Below are 16,163 nucleotides of genomic sequence, written 5' to 3' on the forward strand. Positions count from 1 at the left end.
ACATGCTTGGTGCTGTTTTCTATTCTATACAGTTTATTCCTCTGTGGCTAAGATATTTCTGCTTGCTTAAATGGTTTGATTGTTTTGATATTGAAGTATTGCATTTTTTGCCTGCCTCAAATACATTTTCTAGGGTAGTAGTTACGTAACGCTTCAGCTGATAAATAGTATGTCTGACTGTTCAGAGAATGAACAAGATCCTCATTTCCCTGGGTTTGTATCTGAACAAGTTTGGAATCCTGATTCAATCACTCTACACATTTTGGTGAATAAGACACACATCCGGTTGCAGTTTGTGGCAGAAAAAAACAAAGAGCTCTTTGTCAAGCTAGTGCTTAAAACTTCTGCTGTATGCATACACTAATGCTCCTTATTATAATGTGTTGCACTGACAAAAAGCCAGTCTGAATAACATGCTTAATTCAAAGAAGTTCAAAGTCAAATGCTCATTATGACTCTCTAGCTCTTCATCAGTAGATCCTAAACCAGGTAGGAATAAAAATGCTAAGCACAACCTGAGAAATGTGGGGTTTGATCTTTTTTCATTTCAGTCAATGTGTCAGTTTCGGATCAAACTGAACTGTGATGATGTGAGTTTCCCCATTCATAATAACAATAAGTCTTTATCACAGAGGTGTCTGAAAACAGCTTATGAATTATTTCACTAGTAAAATAGCTGGTTTTAGAGCATGCTTCAGAGTCAGGAGGGCCAAATCTGTGTTCTGGGTTTCAAGCAGTGAGAAAGCACAGCCATGATTTGCATTAGGGGAATGGTTTTATGAGTTACAGGATTTCATGCATAGCGGTCCATGACTAGAAGCCTCTACTGTCAATTCTTAGAAGCTTACCGTGAGTGTGTAGTTTTCAAACCACAAATTTTCAGACTGATAAAAATGAGGTGTGTACTGTCATCTTGCAGCAGAGAAAAAGCCAACCCTATGTGCAAAGATACTAAAACAGTGCTCATAGAGGTAAAATTATTTCCTTATTGTATCTGTGAAAAATAACCTTTCCTAATGCATTATTCTTTATAAACACCTTAACTCTGGATGATGTCAGACCAACTGAGAAGCAATTTGATTGAAAGCATTGTCTAGGAAAACACATGCTATTCCCCTTAACCACTGAAATGAAATAAGCTAGCAGACAAATATTCAACAGAGGTATTTTATTCACTTCTGTAACTGATCAAAACCAAGCTGTGAAGCATGGGAAAACTGAAATTAGTCTATTGTGCAGGAAGTCTGTGCACAGTATGAAAATAGATGCGTGTGTATGCACAGCACTACTGATGTACTTACTATTCTTGAGGCTGCTTATTACTGCTGAGACTTCCTATTGTGAACAATTAAAGATAAGATCTTTGCCAAAATGTAACTGTTTGAACTGAGTTTTCTGTACGTGAGCATATGGTTGAGTCTGGGGTTTGCTTTTTTGTTTTTTCTGAGGCTAAACTTGTCAATCCTGTAATGTGTTGCAGAGGAAAGGTGGGAAATGCAGGTGATAGGAAAACAGAAGGTGAACAAAGAGTAAGAGCTAATGGAGTAGAGTCTAAGTTATGGAACTGCTCATGCAGACTTGAGGGAACAAGCTGTGGATCCAAAACATGACAGATCTGTTCTGACTTCTGGAACTTGGTTCTCTCTGTAGCTGCTCAAGGGGGCTACAAAACTACCTCAAATATAGACCTAAATATTCCTGCCAATGTGAGGGAAGTACCAGATGGTGAAAACTGTCTGTGATGATGTCCTAGGTTTTACTTCCTTTCCAGAGAAATGCTAGTGGGTTGTTACCAGCTGTTGTCACTGGGAGCAGCTGACTAAGTGTTTTTTCAACTCTTTTTTAGTTTTGTTATGAATGTAGCCTAGTTGGATGCAATGATCAGGTTAAAATCTTCTCAGCATTTTCATTGTGACTGTGAATCACAATATACTCCATTCATTACAAGATAAGGAAATGTGCATTGTTGATTTCTAAAGTGGAATCACAGAATCACAGAATCCCAAGGGTTGGAAGGGACCTAAAAAGATCATCTAGTCCAACCCCTCTGCAAGAGCAGGGTAACCTACAGTACATCACACAGGAACTTGTCCAGGCGGGCCTTGAATATCTCCAGTGTAGGAGACTCCACAACCCCCCTGGGCAGCCTGTTCCAGTGCTCTGTCACTCTTACAGTAAAGAAGTTCTTCCTGATGTTAACGTGGAACTTCCTATGCTCCAGTTTACACCCATTGCCCCTTGTCCTATCACTGGATATCACTGAAAAAAGCCTAGCTCCATCATCCTGACACCTACCCTTCACATATTTGTAAACATTGATGAGGTCACCCCTCAGTCTCCTCTTTTGCAAGCTAAAGAGACCCAGCTCCCTCAGCCTCTCCTCATAAGGGAGATGTTCCACTCCCTTAATCATCTTTGTGGCTCTGCGCTGGACTCCTTCAAGCAATTCCCTGTCCTTCTTGAACAGAGGGGCCCAGAACTGGACGCAATATTCCAGATGCGGCCTCACCAAGGCTGAGTAGAGGGGGAGGAGAACCTCTCTTGACCTACTAACCACTCCCTTTCTAATGCACCCTAAGATGCCATTTGCCTTCTTGGCCACAAGAGCACATTGCTGGCTCATGGTCATCCTCCTATCCACCAGGACCCCCAGGTCCCTTTCCCCTTCACTATTTTCCAGCAGGTCACCCCCCAACCTGTACTGGTACATGGGGTTGTTCTTCCCCAGATGCAAGACTCTACACTTGCCCTTGTTAAATTTCATCCAGTTTCTCCCCGCCCAACTCTCCAGCCTGTCCAGGTCTCGCTGAATGGCAGCACAGTCCTCTGGTGTGTCAGCCACTCCTCCCAGTTTTGTGTCATCAGCAAACTTGCTGAGGGTGCACTCAGTTCCCTCATCCAGGTCATTGATGAAAATATTAAACAGCACCGGTCCCAGCACCGACCCCTGAGGAACTCCACTAGTCACAGACCTCCAGCTAGATTCTGCGCCATTGACCACAACTCTCTGCCTTCTTCCTTTCAACCAGTTCTCGATCCACCTCACTACTTGATCGTCAAGCCCACACTTCCTCAGCTTATCTATGAGGATGCTGTGGGAGACAGTATCAAATGCCTTACTGAAATCAAGAAAAACTACATCTACCGCTCTACCATCATCCCTCCACCTAGTCACTTCCTCATAGAAGGCTATAAGGTTGGTCATACATGACTTCCCCCTCATAAAACCATGTTGGCTGTTCTTAATGACCCCCTCATCCTTGATATGCCTAGTGATGGAGTCAAGAATAAGTTGTTCCATCATCTTTCCAGGGATGGAGGTAAGGCTGACCGGTCTATAATTACCCGGGTCCTCCTTCTTGCCCTTCTTATAGATTGGTGTGACCTTTGCCATCCGCCAATCCTCAGGCACCTCGCCCGTTTCCCACGACTTACCAAAGATGATGGAAAGTGGCCTAGCAATGACCTCCGCCAGCTCCCTCAGCACCCGTGGGTGCATTCCATCCAGACCCATCGATTTACAGATGTCCAGTTTGCATAGCTGATCCCTAACCCAATCCTCATCTACCAAAGCAAACTCCTCCTTTGTCCTGACTCCTTCTGGGGCTATAGAAATCCGGGGCCCTCGGGGAGAGTCTGCAGGAGTAAAGACAGAGGCAAAGAAGGCATTCAGCACCTCTGCCTTCTTTATATCCTCTGTCTCCAGGGTACCCACTTCGTTCAGCAGTGGGCCTATATTGCCTCTTGTTTTAGTTTTATTTGCTATGTATTTGAAGAAGCCCTTTCTATTGTCTTTAACCCGACTAGCAAGATTGAGTTCCAAGGAGGCCTTAGCTGTCCTAATTGCCTCCCTACATCCTCTAACAACTGTCCTATATTCCTCCCAAGCGGCCAGCCCCTCCTTCCATAATCCATAGATTCTCCTTTTCCACTTGAGTTTGCCCAGCAGCTCCTTGTTTAACCACGCCGGTCTCCTAGATCCCTTACTTGACTTCCTACTCATTGGGACGCTCCGATCCTGAGCTTGGAAGAAGCGGTCCTTGAATGCTAACCAACTATCTTGAGCCCCTTTACCGCCTAGTACACTTTCCCATGAGACTTCCCTTAGCAGTTGACTGAAGAGGCCAAAGTTGGCCCTTCGGAAATCCAGAACTGTGGCTTTGCTAGGTATTCTATTCCTCCCACACAGGATCCTAAACTCCACCATCTCATGGTCACTGCAGCCAAGGCTGCCATTGACCGTCACCACTTCGACCAAACCCTCCTTGTTGGCGAGTACTAAATCTAGCAGCGCTGCTCCCCTAGTTGGTACGTCCACCATTTGCATTAAGAAATTATCATCAATGCACTCGAGGAACCTCCTAGACTGTGAATGACTGGCTGTGTGAGTCTTCCAGCAAATATCGGGGTAATTAAAGTCCCCCACGACGACTAAGGCATGTAATCGCGAGGCTACTTCCAGTTGCCTGTAGAAAGCCTCATCAACTCCTTCGTGCTGATCAGGAGGTCTGTAATAGACCCCCACAACTGTATCACCCGTGCCAGTCAGCCCCTTGATTCGTACCCACAGACATTCCACTTGCTCCTCATCCGACCCCGGACAGAACTCAATACATTCTAGTTGCTCTCTCACGTAAAGAGCAACTCCACCACCTCGCTTCGCTGACCTATCTTTCCTAAAAAGGACATAGCCATCCATGACCACATTCCAGTCATGTGAACTGTCCCACCATGTCTCTGTAATCGCCACTAGATCATAACCTTTAGCCCGCACACAGACTTCTAACTCCTCCTGTTTATTCCCCATGCTGCGTGCATTGGTGTACAGGCATTTCAGGGAGCCAGTCCTAGTACTCTTTTTCCCCTGCGGGACAGGGTCTAAAGAGCTATCCTTTCCCACAAGTGAAACAAGAGATTGATAGTCCTCCTTAGCCCGCCACCCTTCAATCCCTAGCATGTTCCTCTTGGGCTTGTCCCCAACAGGCCCAGTTAAATCCCCTCCCCCCTTCCTAACTAGTTTAAAGCCCTGTCAATAAGCCCTGCTAACTCCTGCCCCAAAACCCTTTTTTTTCTCTGGGACTGGTGTATCCCGCCTGTCACCAGCAAACCAGGTGTCCCATACAGCAACCCGTGACTGAAAAACCCAAACCCCTGCCTTTGGCACCAGTCACGTAGCCATACATTAACCTGCAGAGTCTTCTTATATATCCCTTCACCCTCGCTTGCAACAGGTATGGAGGCAAACACCACTTGCGCTCCAGACCCTTTAACCAGCCGTCCCAGGGCCCTGTAGTCTCTCTTCATTGCCCTTACGTTCCTCGTAATAATTTCGTCACTGCCAACCTGAAAAACCAGCAGTGGGTAGTAGTCAGACGGCTGCACCAGTTCAGAGAGCTTCTTTTTAACATCTCTAATCCGAGCCCCAGGCAGGCAGCAGACCTCCCTGTGGGGTGGATCCGGTCGACAAATGGGCCCTTCTGTTCCCCTCAGAAGGGAGTCACCCACCACAATTACTCTTCTTTTCTTCTTGGTTGGGGAAGTTCTGAGGCATGTGGGTGAGTGACTAGCCCTGGGTGACTCACTAGATAGATTTGCCTCACCATCTCCATTCACCTGGCCCTGAATTTCCAAGACCTCATACCTGTTATTCAAGGGCAACTGGGAGGGAGGAAGGGATTGTGAGGGTTTTCGCTTACCTCTCCGAGGAGGAACCTCCCTCCATCCATCCTTGTCCATTAAGCTCTCTCCTTCTGTCTGATGGTAGGAGGGAAGGGGATCCATATCTTGTTGAACCACTTCCCTCTGCCCTTGCCTTAGGGTGTGGTTCCACCAATCTATTTCACTTTCACACTCTCTAATGGCTCTCAACCTTTCTACCTCCTCCCTCAGTTCAGCCACCTGCCTGAGCAGGTCATTTATTTGCTCACAGCGAACACAAGCAGTGTCACTGGCTCCCTCCAATACAAGTGCCAGGCTCAGGCATTCGCTGCAGCCAGAGACCTGCACAGCTGCATGTCTGCAGGAAGGCTCAGTCTGGATACCCACATTAGTACTCACTACAGCTTTCGATCGTGTTGTAACCATGATCTATCTGGTCAATCAATCTGTCTACGTCTCTCAGCACTCCTTCCCCCTCCTGTACTCCAGGCGAGTCCTCTCGATGAGGCGGATGGAACGCTTCCCTGCCCGCTCGCCTGCCCGCTCGCCTGCCCGCGCGAACTGCCGCGCAAACTGCCTCGACCCTCTGCCTCGACGCTCTCTGTTTGCCGGCTCTGTTCGCCGCGCTCCCTGGGAAGGTTTTTTAGCCACTCCCAGCTGGTGCCACTCCTCTTGGCTCCGCCCCCTGTGAGTCAGCCCCTCGCGGGAGCTGAGCTTCCGAGTCCTGGGCAAGTCCTGTTGAGGACTTGAGGCTCCCTCCTCAGTGGCTCTTGTCGCTCTGAGGTGAGGCTCCTGGACGCTGATCTCTCCCCTCTCCGCTCCGGTGTTGCAGGCGTCCTCTCGCAAGCTACTCACCTCAGCAACTGATCGAGAGTGGCCCTTGATGGCCGGTTTGAATCTGACACCGAGCCTCCTCAAAAAACATGGTTAGATGCCACGAAGTAGGTGGCAGTGCCTTAACCGTATGCGTGTTGTATAGGCCACAAGGGCCTCTTCCATCCTTATCAAGGGGAGTGCTAACCTTCTCTCCTTTCATACAACACGAAAAAGTTACTATGACAGAGCTTTAGCAGGGATAAGTTGTTGTGGTAGTAATGAGACAGGTTGCATCAGTATATGTATGTCACTGCCTAAGTCAGATTAACTGGTTAAAGTGAAAAAACTGAAGGACAGTGGGATGCAGCTACCACCTTAAATATTTATGCATAAAGTTATCTCTTTGCACACTGGTTCACATTTCTGGTGGTGTTGCAGTGGACTGGCCAAGACTGTTGTTACTAGCATAATTATTTCCTCTTCCTTACGCACCTGGGAATCGGAGTCATGAGTAATTTTTCCTTTAAGCACCTAAAATCAATGATAATGAGCCCAAAAAATTACCTTATGCCTGAAGGTTGAATTAGAAAAGCAGTTCCTGTAAGACGGTGATGCTGAACCACAGGCAGTAGTACTGTGTCTGGTACTGAATGTTTGGGAAGATAAGAAGTTATCATGCTTTTTAAGGTTGACACTAGATATTGTGGTTTCTAGGGAGATGGGAGCTTTTGAAGACTAAAGGGTATAACTAAAAAAGTCTGATACATAAATGGTGTTAAAAGGTTTAACAGTTGTACCCTACAGGATTTGGTAGCCTCTATGTTTATAATTTTATTGCAAAGCTGAAATAAACATGAAGATTACTGTGCATATTGTAAAAAAAAAAAAAAAAAAACAAACAAAAAAACCCAAAAGCCCACAAACAACAACAACAAAAAACCCTTAAAAAACAAAAAAACATGGACAGCATGATGTTAAAGTACAGAAAATAACACAGCATATCTGCAGTGAAAGTTGTTACAGAAATCTGACCTGTGCAAAGTTTCCCAGGAGGAAATAAGGGAACAGCTATTGCTATTACTATTCAGTGTTGTCTCATCACATACAGCAGTAGGTAGAATTTACTTTAGTGATTTTGAGGGTCTTCATATCTTGTTTCCAGTATGAGATTGGTCATGCAGACAAGATAGCATTAAATTGCAACTTAGTTTTCTACTGGGTGAGTATTTACCTAAGTTTTGACCTAGAACTTTCACAGAGGATTAAATGAGAAGGTATATATGGTCAGATGATTTGTTTCTAAGAATAAGAATGAAATCTCTGGTTATAATACCAGGGTGGGAAAGTAAGTGGTAAAAAGAGTTAAAAATCTTTTGGCACCCGTGTCTTTTTCACTGTGTAATCACTGTGATTTGCTGGGTATTCAGCATATTTAGAGGAATCAGATAAGGTGGCTAGTGTTGGGGGCTACATATTTAAGTATTATCCAAGAAAAACTTTGATCTGTTGAGAATTCTTTTATACTGCACTGGGTATTGTAGAAAGATTAATGACGAGTCCTCTGAGTTGAAGCTTAAAATACATGCATGATGTGGATGTTTCTTTGGACCACTTCTTAATCCATTTATTAATTTAAAATGATGCAGTATCCTAGCACCTGGCTGGTAGCTATGTGTTTTGAAATGTCAGTCAGATAAGAATCCAGCAATGGCAATGAGCTATTCAGCCATGCCAAAATACTGCTTAATATATATCAGTAGGATGGCTTATCCCCTGGGATTTTGTGTCGCGTAGTTGATACTTCCATAGCTTTCTGAATATAAATGTGTAAAAAGATATTGGAGAGAAAATGTGGAGATTTTAATAGGACAATATGCTATTCACTTTTGAAACAAGTGTAGATGATTCCAGAAGGTACAAAACTAATGAATTGGCCAAGCAAAGCTTGGCCAATCTAGTAATGTAAGATTACTGAAGTTGGTAATTTATATTGGTATAAATGAGAGAACTGCTACTTATTTAAGTACTGCTTTAATAGAAATGGATGTTACTGGATTAAAGTATTATTTGGGAGCTAAAATGTTACCTTGCAGTGAAACTATAAAGAGAACTACAGAAGTGTTTTTCTGTGAAGGGATTTATGATTATGACTAAAATATGAACAACGCTATTTACTAGAGAGACTTTTTTTTTTTCACTACTTCATTCCTGGGGTAGAATAATTTAAAAGCAGAGGCAAACTCCTCCATCTGATAGCAGAACTTCATAGCAAAGGAGCTTCTTTGATTTTAATTCTGGCAAGTTAGGTGTGTGTCATTTACTCAAAACCCTTTCATTTGCTGACTGTTCTTGTGTGCAAGTTAAATTCTGAAGATACTATTAAACATTGGAGATACTGGAGATTATTTTTGATGCCTGTAGAAGCAGTTTAGAATATTTCATATATCTAGATGATATCAGGAGGCTCTTATTTATTTTTAACTGTATATAATACGTAAGTCTCCCAGAAAGCTTTAATTATAAAACCAAAATTAATGGAAGTTACCTGCACAAACTTACTTGTTCTGTTTTCCTAGGCTGCTCTTTTCAATTGAGAGGAGAGGAGGCCTTTTTGTGGGTTGGATTCTGGGGTGAATTCTAGTGATTAACATGGATATTGAGCAGATGTAAATTCTGAATTTACTTAGATGTCAAGTTCTGATCAAGCTTCACTGTGGTATTTAGCCGAACAGGACCTTAAAATACCTTAACTAGACACTTACAGATTAGTTCTCTCCACCAGCCCTCTTTCACCTAACATTATGCAAAGTTAGGAGAAGGGGTAAGAACAGGAAAAATGAGAATGGAGTTTTGAAAGCAAGATGAAGCAGCAAGTGCTGCTGGAATTTGGCTTTACCTTAATAAAAGATTTGTTAAGGCAAAAGAATCCTGAAAATGTTCCAACTTGAAATGAAGCATTTGCTTATCTGTGCAAGCTTAATGTCAAAAAGTGGTCCATATGGTGCATGCAGATCAGACATTGAACTCTCTGATGAGGCTTCTGAGTGTGTCTAGCCTCAGACTAGCTTTATAACAAATAAAACAAAATGGACATGTCACTTGAAGTGCTCAAAAATAAGTCCTTGTCCTGGGTTCAGCAGTAGCAGTCATTTTTCTCCTTCTTAGTAGCTGGTGCAGTGCTGTGGTTTTGACTTTCGGCCTGGGAACAGCGCTGATAACACCGATGTTTTTAGTTGCTGCTCATTAATTTTTACTCTGACCAAGGACTTTCTGAGTCTCATGTTCTGCCAGGGAGGAGGAGAAGACTGGAGGAAGCAGAGAGAGGACACCTGACCCAAACTAACCTAAGAGGTATTCCATACCACAGCACGTCATGCCCAGTATATAAACTGGGGGCAATTACCTGGGAGTGTTAGATCACTGCTCGGGTCAGGCTGGGTATCGGTCGGCAGGTAGTGAGCAGTTGTGTTCTCTCCCCTTGTTATTTCCCTTATCATTATTATTATTGGTGGTAGCAGTAGTGATTTGTGTTATACCTTAGTTACTGGGCTCTTCTTATCTCAACCTGTGGGAGTTGCATTCTTTCTATTCTCCTCCCCATACTTCTGGGAGCCCGGGGTGGGGACGGGGCACTGTGAGTGAGTGAGTGAGCCCCTGCATGGTTCTGAGTTACTGGCTGGGCTTAAATCACGACACTTCTCCTCCACCCCATTCTACAGCTGTATCATGCTCGAAATCTGAAGACCTGCTTTTTCTTGCATAGAACAGCTGTTTCAGTCCTCTGTCCTGTTTACCTTAGTTTGAAATGATAATGTAAGATGGGTTCTGTCCTTTATTTTGAGGCAGGAAATAAGTGTAAATTATGTAGTAGAGGCTGTCTTATCACATGAGTAGGCAGTATTGAATAGTACAGCCCCAGTTTTAACTATGACCTTGTGCTATCAGGATTTAGATTTATCATAATTTACCTGTTAGTGTCATGTTCACAACTGCATATTCACAACTGATTTCCACTTGCCCTTTAGCAGCAATAGTGAAGTGTCAACACTTAGCCTTGTTTTAGTATCAATCCTAAAATACTGAGTTAAACATGGCACTTCCTTTGAAGACTTTTTTTCTTGGCTGGCTTTGCCCTAGTTGTCTGAGTAGACCTCTTTTCAGGGAAGCAGTTATAGATGTGCCCAGCTGAGTGCTGGGAATATTCATTAACACTTGGGAAGTGTTAATGGGGATGCTTGAAAACATGTCTGAAATAGCCTCCTGAATTAGGTTGTTAAACTACTATGCTTAGGATGCGAAAGCTATATTTAGGGAATAGTGTTATTGGCATCTGTGTACCTGTTAACTCCTGAGGGATGCTAAAATGAATTATTCTAGTACTTCTTTAGTGATATGGTCAGTTTTGATGTCCAAGCTGACCTTACAGCACTGAAGCAAAATGTAATGATTTGCATACACATTTGCAAAATATTAAGTCTAAATAAATATTTAAGCTAAATAAAACAGATGCACAGTTGTCATAGTGTACTTGGTTATTTTCTTAACAGGAATAGGTATATTTTTAAATGCTAGGTGCACACTGTGCAACTATTGCAATGATACTTCATCCTTACAAGCAGTAACAAAACAAGGGGTAAAGTAAGTCACAACGTACAGATTCATTTTGTGCATTTCTTCTAGAGAATAATTGCATTTTAAGTAATTAAGTTTATTATCTACTGAATAGTCTTGGAGGACAGACAGCTGAAAATCTAAGTATCAACTGTCTTGACATTTGTCCTGGCAGCAAATGCTGATTAATTGAATCTAGTGTTACAGCTGTGACTCAGTATCATTCCCTTAAAGGAAATGGATTTTAAGACAGTTGAGATTTCATTTTTGCAATGGGATACCTAAGTGGAGACCTGTGAAATTGAGAGGTTAGTAAAGAAATGTGTTAGCAGAGGTCTTTATTTGTTCAGGGCCTTGGAACAGAAATACACCAAGTTTTGATGTAATTCACTGTCTGTTTAGCTGACTGAGCTTCAAAACAAACATGGCTGAGCAATTTCTATGTGCTTTGGATGTCATTTATATTACCAGTTATTGACTCTTGACAAACTTAAACAAATGTTTCATTCCATCCCTCAAATCATAATATTTTTTTGTAATTTTTTTTCAGTGTAAGTTTGACTATCAAAAAAGCAATGGACATTGGATATCTTGAAATGACTGAATAAATAGCCATTACTGGGTTTTTCAGCTTCATCTTCTGTTAAGAAAGTGTGTTATACCATTCAGAGAAGGCTTACATGAGAGTCAGTCTGTCCCATGAGGTTCGGAGTGCATGCTGGTTGTGTACTGTCAGAGCCCTAGTTGAGCATTTCCATGTCTTCCAGCAAGCTGCACCCTGGCAATCATATAGCCATTTTGAAAATGAAGCAGTGCTGTCTCTACTCAGTAAGTATATAGCTAAAAGACACGAAGATGACTTTCCAGGCCTTTTCTGATGCCTGTGAGAGAGCATCTCAGATAAGATGATGATCTTGGATGAGATGAGCAACAGAGCTCATCTGCAGTGGCCCTTATGTCACTGATCTCAGGCTGCTTTGAGCTGTGCACCAGTTGTCTGAAGCACAGAAAAAGATAATCACAGAAAATTAAGGCATAAAGGGATGCTGCCTACATCACTTGCAGCAGTAATGCCTTTAAAAAGCTTTAGTCTGCCAGTTTACATTGTTTTAGAGCTGTTTCTTAGCAGTAGGGTATCTGAGTTGTTGCCTGCTCTCTCCCTTTGGGCTCAGATTAAGCTCTACTGCAGCATGGATCAAGCTGTAGAGGTACAGGAGAATTAGTTTGTGTGAATTTATAAGGAGATTTATTGTTTGCCCTTAACCTACTTAAACGGGGTACAAATCGTTGTCACAGATCGCTCTCACTGCATTTCCTGAAATTTTCATTATTAAGAGGGTAGAGTCAGTTCTTGATGGCTGCTTATTGTCTAGATGCAAAAGGAATTTCAAGTCTATATCAGCTTTTCTCTGATCTACCTGAAGACCTGCAACCATTTGATCTTTTTACATGCTGCATACTTTTTGTCATACCCTTAACTAAGTATACAGTGGCTAAGTTTGGAAGCAGTTAGAGAAAAGGGCTACAAAAGTAAACTCCACAGCATTCCACTTATAAATTAATCTTGAAACAATATTGCTCCACTATCTGCCAAAGTCCTGGATGGAGATTTAATATCTTCCCAAAGGGACACAAAGTTAATAGGAGCTACATAGCTGAACCACCCCCTAGCTTTGAAGTCAGCAACTACTTTTCCAGGAATTATGCAGTTCCTCGATCATGCTAAGCAAGTAAAGCAGGTATTTCTTTCCTGATCCTGATATTCCAATTCAGCCTGAATTGTACCAGTGTGTATCAACAGTTTAAGAACCAACTACAAGGAAACATTAAAGGCGTTTGGCCAGACATTTATGGAATATTGACTTGGGATCTGTGAACCAGATTTTGATCAGCAGTTTACAAAATAATGAATTATGAATTTACTCATATCCAGAAATGGGCAACAGAAGTTTGACTGGAGTAGCATGAGATTATTGTGCAGCAAGAGTACAGCTGCCTAGGATAGTCTTACATTATGGCGTGAAGTACCGAGTGTGGTTTTGGGTGATAGTGATTTATATAGTAGTGCAAAAATCAAGACCCTTCATTTCTGGTGATGACAGGGTTGTAAAGTGTAAATTCAACTATAGTGTGATCAGCTTGGAAAATCTAATTATAGATAAATCAAGTTGAATCAGACTATCTTCTGAAATGTCCCTTATTAATGCTTTAATAAAATTGGACTCCGTGGCAGTCTGGGAGGATTCTTATCTGAAAGTACTTAACATTAAAAATCTGGCTACTATACTAAATAGGCTACAATCCCAGTAGTGACCAGTAGAATTTTATCAATTTGAATTACATGGCACAGGAGCCACATATTTGGCTCTGGGGCTCTGCTTTTGCAACTTCGTTATGGATCCTTGTCCAGTGAATGAACTTTAGAGTTCATGTTATTTCAAGTTTCCAAATCCAGTGTGCAGTATTTACAGTAACTTGGTGAGAAAGAAATAGCACTATTAAACATTCTTGTAGAAACAGATTTCTGAATATGTTCAGTCTAAAAGCCAGAGTTGACCTTGCTATAAAAGCAAATCAGCCATGTCTGTTTTACTTTGTACTTCTTGTCTTGGTTTGTAACATCAATTATAGAATTTATTCTCTTTATGGCTGACTTTGGTGTGCTAGATTGTTCTAGAACATGCTGTGAGCAATACTTACACCCTCTTTCCTCTAGAGACAGAGTAATGAACTTGAGAGGGTTGAAATGTTGTGAAGGAGAAGCGTGAAGGAAGGCAACAGAGTTGCCTTGTTTATTTGAAACCCTGTCTACTTGGAAAACCAGTGGACTAGCATATTACAGTAATTACTGCTGCATAATTAAAGTATTTCTGAATTAGATGGTTACTGAGTCACCTTGCAGTAATCCGCTGTGTACATCTCATCAGAGTATGTGGCAGAGATCCTCTGTCCAAACCAATAGGTTTCTGCTTTTGCTCCAAATAATCTAGAAATGATAGCTTTTCTAGCTGCCACAAACACAGCTTCCTTTGTGCACTGCAAGCTGAGAGGGAGTTCTGAACCTGTTTGTTATTTAATTGATATATGATTTTACAGTTCCTGAAGTAGTAACTGAGGGGCTTAAACTTCTATGCCTCAGGTTGAATAAAGATCTTGGAAACTCGCTATTTTATTAGTAACTTCAGCCCTCACTTAATTCTGCAGTTTAATGAATAGCCTGGGTAGAAATAAATATTTTTCGTTTGAACTCTCACTGACTGACTGTTGGAAAGTGAGAGATCTGCCCCTGTTGTGGTTTAAAGCCTGTCGAACCCAGGACAGCCACATAATTGCAAAATCTGTATTTTTGCTAATTATTAACCTAAAATCTCTTAAATTGAGAATGCATGCTAACAAATCAACTGGCCAGCATTAGTGTCTGCCCAGACTGTGGGTATAGCATATTCTGAAATGTTGTTGCCTCATGGGAGCTGTAACAATGTTCTATTGTGTTCTGCTCAAATATAACGTTTCTCTCCATTCCCAGGCTCTGTGATGAAGGGCTGAGCAGGAAAGGTCATGCAGCTGTGAAAGGGACAGCAGCCAAACTTCATTCTGTGCCTGTGCTTGAGCTGATTAAACTGCTCCTGCCTTCAGAGTACTCACCCCCTGGCTCTGAGACCTATTTATTCAAGTGGCGGTTTCTGGATACCTTTAAAGGCCTTTTGGTTGCGTGCATGGAAGAGAAGTACTAGGAAAGTAATGTATCCAAACAGCTGGAAGCTAACCAGGTAAAGTAAGCCTCATTTGGCCCTGCCAGTTTTCCACAAACCCACAGCAAAGAAAGAAGCTGCTCTTGGTAGTCACTTGTGTAGGCCACTGCAGGAAGAAATCCTTTGTATAACCTTTTCTTTAGGAGTGAAAAAAAAACCAACCCCAAACGAAGCAATCAAACTACATTTTCGGGTTCTTCATGTCTCTGGAATTTGAAGATAAAGCCAATACATTTCTTCATCTACCGAGATCAGGTGCCCAGCTTTGTAGGAGTTTCTTCTATGCGAAGACCTTTTTTCCTAAACATCAAAGAGTCTCTCAAGCTGCCCTGCATATTATAGATACAACTGTTGTTAAACAATTTTCGGAAGTAGAAATTTGGGGAGGGATATAAAAAACTTCATTTACTATATTTTCATTTGAAACACCTTGAAGGATCTGTTTCTCTTTTGATGGCACATACAAGCTTTTTGTGCTAACTTCCTGAAGATGGTTCAGTGAGGAGCGTAATCTTACAGAAACTATCAAATGCAGGCATGATGTAAAATTAAGATTCAGTATTAAGAAAGGCTGTGGTCTCGCCCTTTTCTATGGACGCAATTGGTTTTGTGTATATGTTTTTGAATGCAGACTTGCTGACAGGCAGGTAGGAACAGCAGTTGGGGGAGCAAAATTTTTTATCTGTGTCAGCCTAATAACTTTGCCAGAGTTATCAAGCAGATTGGAAACTGAGTTCCTAACCTTTAAAGACCTTCAAAAGAAGCATTTGAACATCATGGTTCAACTAGTAAATTCTTTCCTTGCCGACTGATAAATTCAATTGTCTTGTACAATTTTATTCTTGTGTAAAACCTGTTTTCATTTAATTCCAAACCCTTGTGAACAATTGTTGTGGTCCCAGAGTAAAACAGAACTAGAAGATAGCTATTTATGCAAATAATACAGCAATGCTAGATAATCATCTGAATGAGGGAGCCAAGGTTTCCTCTACTTAAAGGGCTGAAGTACATTGTCTTGGAAACAATCTTGAAGATGGGTAAACACTATAAGACCTACACATAGTAAAATGCATCATAACATTAGTCTTCCTTACATGCCTTCTTGATTTGTCTCTGTGATTCTTTTAAGACAAAGGCTTGAATTCAACTTGCACTCAGGAAGGAGTTTTTCCCAAGACTAAAGTAGGAGGATCTCTCCTATAAAAATGTAAGGAGAGCTAACTTGCTGGAGAGATATGGACATTCTTATTTAGACACTGCCTGGGACACTGTCCAACCTTGGCCTCCCTTTTTCTCTCCTTGTGGTGGAAACTTGGTAGTCTACTG

The 16,163-nt window shown here is 42.0% G+C and overlaps 1 long non-coding RNA gene and 1 other non-coding gene across 2 annotated transcripts in view; one reads left to right on the plus strand and one right to left on the minus strand.

Annotated features, from left to right (window-relative positions):
• LOC136012349 (uncharacterized) overlaps positions 1–16,163 on the plus strand; it is a 70,455-nt gene that overhangs the window by 12,698 nt on the left and 41,594 nt on the right. Inside the window, exon 2 of the long non-coding RNA XR_010611682.1 lies at positions 14,612–14,855. This is a non-coding gene — a long non-coding RNA (uncharacterized LOC136012349). The remainder of the gene's footprint in view (positions 1–14,611; positions 14,856–16,163) is intronic.
• On the minus strand, positions 6,574–6,701 carry LOC136012431 (U6atac minor spliceosomal RNA). The gene has a single exon (XR_010611730.1). It is a non-coding gene; the product is annotated as a U6atac minor spliceosomal RNA (small nuclear RNA).

This window comes from Lathamus discolor, chromosome 3, assembly GCF_037157495.1.
Source record: "Lathamus discolor isolate bLatDis1 chromosome 3, bLatDis1.hap1, whole genome shotgun sequence".
In the NCBI taxonomy this organism is placed as follows: Eukaryota; Metazoa; Chordata; class Aves; order Psittaciformes; family Psittacidae; genus Lathamus; species Lathamus discolor.